The sequence below is a fragment of the Lactuca virosa genome, chromosome 5, assembly GCF_052849685.1.
Source record: "Lactuca virosa cultivar CGN04683 chromosome 5, Lactuca_virosa_CGN04683_v6, whole genome shotgun sequence".
NCBI classification, from domain to species: Eukaryota; Viridiplantae; Streptophyta; class Magnoliopsida; order Asterales; family Asteraceae; genus Lactuca; species Lactuca virosa.
Window position 1 is genome coordinate 372,101,307 of NC_136430.1, and position 6,886 is coordinate 372,108,192.

Here is a 6,886-nt window from a genome sequence, read left to right on the forward strand (position 1 = left end):
ATATCACAAGTGAATCACATATGAGTTACATGTGATTCACATGTAAATCACAAGTGAATCATACGTAATTCACAAGTAAATCACAAGTGATTCACATATGAATTACATGTGATTCACATGTAAATCACATGTAATTCACATGTAAATCACAAGTGAATCACATATGAGTTACATGTGATATATATGTAATTTACATATAAATCACATGTAATTCACAAGTGATTCACATATGAATTACATGTGACACATGTAATTCACAGTAAATCACAAGTGAATCACATATGAATTACATGTGATTCACATGTAATTCGCATACTAACCACATGTAAGTCACAAGTAAATTTCATATGAATTACATGTGATTCGCATATAAATCATTAGTGAACCACATATAAATTACGTCTATATGAACACATGTATTTTTGTGAGTTTTCTTGCATTAATCATTTTTTTTTCTTGTAGATTTGGAAGAATTTGTGGAAAACTTTGAGGAGATGAAAAATGATAAATTAAAGAAAATATGGAACACGAAGACATAAAAACGCTTTGAAATTTTGTTGTATTTTTTGGTTTTTTTATATTTTATTTTGTATCGAATAAAATACTCGTATTATTGTATTTATATATTATTAAATATAAATGGATTTTTTTTATATGTTTACTTACGAATATTATGGTATAAGAAAGATATATATGCACTTGAAAAATATACATATATGCATCTAAAACGATGATTTTTTTTGTTAAAAAAATTAGAGTATTTTTTTAAATATTCCAGTTTTTTTTTAATTTATTGATTTTTAAAAATTTACTTTTTAAAAAAAATTGCAGCTTTTTTGAAAAAATTACAGTTTTTTTTCTTAAATACAATTTTTTTTAAGAAAATTACAGTTTTTTTGAAAAAATTGCAGTTTTGTTTTTGAACAAAATGCATTTTTTTTTTAAAAAAAATGCAATTTTTTTTAAATTGCAGTTTTTTAAAAAAAATATTTTTTTTCAATTAAAAAATAAAAAAATCTCCATTTTTTTTAAAAAGTCGAAAATTATTTTTTTTAAAAAAAAATCCGAAATTTGATTTATTATGTTAATTTTTAGAACTTTTTATTAATATTTCCAATAAGAAAAAGAAATTAAACATTAAATTAGATCGGTAAGATGACGATCATGCCCTTAATGAATTAATTTTGATCTAACGTTACACCTTTAGTTCTCAGGTTCTAGAGAAACTATGAGTCTCAACGGATCTCAACCCTCTATATATATATATATATATATATATATATATATATATATATATATATATATATATATATATATATATATATATATATGAAAGATTTATGCTTCGGTACACGTCGATAAGCTGGTTGCCTCCACCAATAAGATGGCTGCTGGGCGGCATTCTTAACTTATACGGCCATTAGAGGTGCTTCACACCGACTTGCCTTCACCTTCATTCAGCTCATTCCCTTTAACCAATTAGAAGCAAGCCACCGGCCCACCGCCACAGAAGACTTTGCGGTGGGTTTTGCTTCTAACTTTTACACCCGTTGTTTCTAGCGTTGCCACCCATCCTCATGGAACAAGATGTCACCTCCTGCTTAGTTTGGAGCACCAATGATGAGTCACTCTTTCTACTCCTTCCAGCTGACCGACACGGTTTTTCACCAACCTCCTATACCACCGCCTCTACCCTTCTTTTATTCTCACATCAATATTTTCTTTCTTTTGTTTGAAACATTCATCTTTCTTCTTCTTCTTCATGCCTCCGCCATGGCTCTCGACTAACCAAGATTTCAATCGGTGCCTCTTAACCATGGTACAATATTTGACACCCTTCCTCTGGGACAACTGACGTCGTCTGCTGAAAATGGTGTAATATCAACTGATTGGATTTAAAATCGACATTGCCCTGTTGATGGTGTTCTTATCTTCTCAATTTGAGTGCTTCAATTGAACGAGAAAGGGACCTCCCTTTTCATCTCATGAACCGACTTGTCGCCTGTCAGGCTGTAGGTAATTTTTAATACCACATTCTCTAAAAAAGCCCTAATTTTTTTTCTTGGTGCCATACGTATTGCTTCCTTTATTCCGAGTCAGCTGAGTGCCCCCCCCCCCCCCCCCCCCCCCCCCTCCTCACGCTATACTGCCATATGATATTAACTAATCGATTTTGTTGAGTCAATAAATCGTGGTTACGATTCGATGTTCATCTTTTGGAGGCGACTCATTTCTGCTACCCAATTCAGGTCATTGTCTTTCAATTTTGGTCTGATTAATATGTATGAGAAATATGTAGTTATCTTTTCCTCTTGGTTAAGGTACCTCTTTGTTTCTTTATTATTTTTCGATTTTGGTAGTACTTGTTGATATTTTTAATTGGGGCAAATGAAATATTAAAATAGTAGAAGGTAAGGAATGATTTATGTTTGTTCTTCAATTTTGGTTCATGTCGAATGGTAGGGAGTCTAAGCGGTTTTCGTATTTCTGCTTCTTGGACATTTTTTCTATTATTTATCTGCTTTACTTTCTGGTGGTGTGTGCATAAAAGAATTATACATTTGAATTACCGTTACCCAATTTATAAGGTTGTAGTTTTAAGGATTTGAGATTGTGCAACATCAAAATTTTAGAACTGCTATGGCTGAAGATATGCGAGTGTACATACCAGATCTTATATTGTTGGTCTTTAGAAGGTAATACAAATTCCGGTCTTGACATAAAGGAAATCATGAAAGGAGAGGATTTGCAATTGTTAAAACTAAAATTAATGGTCTTGTCTTCACTATGAAGATTCTTAAAGGTTCATTTAATAATCTAATGGTATTTATTGATTACGTATATGACATTCAAAACGATGTTTGATAAATATGGTTTTAAAAAGTAATGTGTATATGACATTCTTAATTGATACTAACTTGGCTTAATCTCTACAAATTTGAATTGATCAACAGCTACATTTGAGTGATTTCACAATAGTCATATTGCAGTTTCTGACATACAGATGCATAATTTGTTCTTTTGGATATAGGTGGCTCGTGGGGATAAGATGGCATTATAATGTTGTTGAAAATCTTGCAAATGTTTGATTTGGGTTGGCTATATCATCACATGACAAGTTCAAGATGTAGAGTAGTAACTCACAACCTCATATATGGACACTAGATATATTTTCATTGAGAGTATGCTTTATAGACATCACAAATCCAAATCGGAGCAATTAGAGTTGAAGGAAGAGCAAAACTCTGCTTCTCCATCTTCGCAACAACCCATTACAGAGGGAAGTCGAGAAGTCGGTAAGTATTTAACCTTTAATCATGTTATAAACATGTATTTTGTTTGTCGTGTCGTGCCATGCATTTGACTTGTGAATCTTTTTAAAAGATCTTGCAACAAATATTGCACAATTACAAGGATGGGTTCAATGTGAAATTGAGAAATACATAACTGTTCTTGAGCTAAGGCATGAGCTTGAGGTAAATGCTTTTTTAGAACAGTTGAGATTGAAAGATGAGGAATTAAGAGCTTTTTGTTGGTATTAAATGAGACTGGGAATTGATTTGAAATGACTTCATTCCCATATTGAAGGACTAGGTCATGATGTAATAAACCTTATAGAACAAAACCACAAACTATAAGCTTTATAGTTTATTGTTGAATCGTGATTCCGTGAATCATCATTGCATGCCTTGAAAAAGAAACGCTACTAGTAGTTCAATCTTCAGATAAGGAATTTGAAGATAAGAAAGATGTAAATTCTGTTGGAGAAAAATGTTCAAGGAAAAAAGATATGGTCAATGGTGACAACATACCATCATCATCATCATGGATCTCGAGGTGTTCTATAAGATGAAGAGGCTAAAACAACAATTTCTCATGCTTGAGAGATTGATTGGAAAGCAAGAAAGCTATGAAATTAGCAAATATGATAATAAAAGGAAGTTCTATAGCATCCCAATAATCAAGTCACCAGATGTCGGTCTCTCTAAGAGAAGGCTAACGGTATTTGCAGGCGTTTGGTGAGTTTTTTTTTTTTTTTTTTTTTTTTTTTTTTTTTTTTGTTTATCAACTTCATTTCTTTTAAAGACTTTATTTTTGGTCAAAATATCGCATAAAAATGTGTACTTATTTTATCAGGTCGGAGTCGTGCTTTTTGGAGTATTCAATCCCTTTATCTTGACACATGTTCTTTTTTGTCACAGTGGAACTACCCAAGCTTTAAGATGAGGTGTCCATTTTGATGTTCTTTTGCTAAGAAACAATGGTCATGACATAAAAGAATATGCGTCAAGATTCCTTCTCAGCTGAAAGTAAACGGATATTCAGTTTTTTTACATCAAAAGCTGAAAGTAAACGGATATTAAGTTTTTTTACATCAAACGTAACAGGTGAAAATGAAAATGACACGAAGGAAACTAAAAAAAAATTCAAGTACAATTACATTTCTGAAAGGAGAAAAAAATTGGCGCTATTTTGACGTGTGCAAAAAAAAAAATTAAAGAACATGTGAAGAATGTATCAAATAGAGAGTTTTAAGGTCATATTTTATGTGATATATATATATATATATATATATATATATATATATATATATATATATATATATATATATATATAGGGGTTTCATATTTACTTATTTACAAAAGTGCTAACAATATTGATCAAGACGTGATTTGATAAATGGCTGTTAGATAATAGAAATTTATTGAGACCTCTAATGGAGCACTACCTGATGTTTTAGGGGCATTTCCTGATGTATTCTTATAGACATGCTCTAAAGATGGTAATATATTATTATTCTAGGAATAACAGTAACATTTTTATTTTTCTCTGTTTCAGGCAATATACTTTTGTTGTTTTAGACAATATAGTACTGTAAGTACAATGTTGTAATTTGGTAAGCTTCCAAAGGTTGTATATATTGATAGGAAAGCAATGAAAATGGCATATATGAAACAGAAAGAAGTGAAAGTATGATGTGGTAATGTACAAATAGTTGAAAGTATGTTGATATTACTTGCTTTAGCCTATACTTTTACGACTTTCTCCACCAGCCTGTTCAAAAGCAATCAATTACCATCATGACTATTAACTTGAATTTCTTGATGTAGGTCCACTTCAGGTCCAGTTGACCATCAACTTGATAAAAATTACCTGCTGGAACTGCTTGTTGGTTTAGAATGAATTCTTATGAAATAGCTCCAAAGGAACATGGAGATAATATTGAAGATGGTGGAAACTTTACTCCTTTGTTTAAGTACATGGTAATGAATAACCAAACCTAATTCCACAGAGTTGCATTAGATGATATTTGTTTATAGCAATCGAAACTCATCATGAAATTAGTAGAAATGTCTACTTGTTATAAATAGACCATTTCTTTTACAAAGCTCACTGTTTTGTATCTATGTTGAGGTTTTTCTTATTCTTATGTTTGTTAAAAAGGTATTTTACCTAATTATATAAAAGAAGCTTACTGATTAATTCACTAGGGCGGCCGTGATTATCACGGCCCAATAAAGTTTCCTAGTATATATATATATATATATATATATATATATATATATATATATATATATATATATATATATATATATTAAGACTAAATTTTACTTTATAGAATTATCAAGTTAACATAAGTCCAACGTCTTATATGACGTTCACCTTAACATTAAATATGATAGAATATATTTATATTTATGGTATTTATCCATCTTAACATCAAATATGATAGAATTTTTATATATTTTCGGTCACTAGCCATTTATCCTAAATACTACATCAAATATGACAATCGAAACTCAATAATATCAACCCATGATGGACTAAACATAAGATTGAAATCTACTCTAATGGTGTAATAAAACATAGAAAAACAGTTTACTAAATAATTTAGTACATTTAAAAAAACTAAATGATTTAAATAACAAATTAAGAGTTATTGATGACTATTTTCTAACATTAGGTCTTGAAATATTATTATATTACTTCAACTTTTCGTTTATAATATTTCAATTCAAGTATTTTTGGTGTATTATTGGTGTCACATGATGTAGTATGTTAGAGTAAATTCAAAAAACAAAACCTAAAACTATACGAAATGAAGAACCTCGATCGCGATTTAAGTTGCACCTTATAAGCCCCCTATACAAAATTCATGGTGTGAGCGTTCATATCATTTGTAAGGCATAGTTGCGTCACGTTCTAAAATGTATAAACAAAAGCATACTTTACATGACACTTCATGTTGGATTTGGCCATATAATTTGTGATTATTGTAGTATAGAAACTCTATTTTTGTAGATTATCACTATCATTTTCTTTCTAAACTTATTTCGATAGACACATTTTCCAATCAAACATATAAACTTTGATCTTCTGTGATTTTTGTTGTAGAGAAAAAATAGATGTTAATTTTGAATTAAAAAGTATAAATTGGGCATGGACATACCATAGAAGTTAGTTGAAAAAAAAAAATAGAGAAATTTTCAATAATGACATTGGTGTGTTGAGTGAATAGTGTGTTTGTGTCATTCTTCCAGAGGCATGTGTGCATATATGTCACTTAAGGGTAAAAACCAAGTCGACCAACCTTAGAAGTCTTGAAAATTAAATATATATGAGCATCCATGGCATTTATAAAGAGCATTTGTGCCAAGTATGGTTTTACAATACTAAAATCCTAATATATTTGCTCCATCGTTGTTTTCTCCTAATATCATCATCGTTACTCACTACAGTGCCACCAATAAGTATTTGACCACTCCATCCTTTACTCTACTTTATACCCTCGTCTTTTCTTCCACTATGTTGTTGTGCACACACACCCTTACACAGTATCACTTGTCTTGATGGCCAACTACCTTTTGGAGCTACTAACCATATC

General features: G+C 30.5%; 1 long non-coding RNA gene across 2 annotated transcripts; it reads left to right on the forward strand.

Moving 5' to 3' along the window:
• Window positions 1-1,380: 1,380 nt before the first annotated feature.
• On the forward strand, window positions 1,381-4,536 carry LOC145116385 (uncharacterized). 2 transcript variants are annotated; one of them, XR_013712048.1, is made up of 3 exons: window positions 1,381-2,016; window positions 3,032-4,019; window positions 4,203-4,536. It is a non-coding gene; the product is annotated as an uncharacterized LOC145116385 (long non-coding RNA). The 2 variants fall into 2 exon arrangements; XR_013712049.1 differs by lacking the exon at window positions 1,381-2,016 and adding an exon at window positions 2,175-2,249.
• Window positions 4,537-6,886: the final 2,350 nt, after the last annotated feature.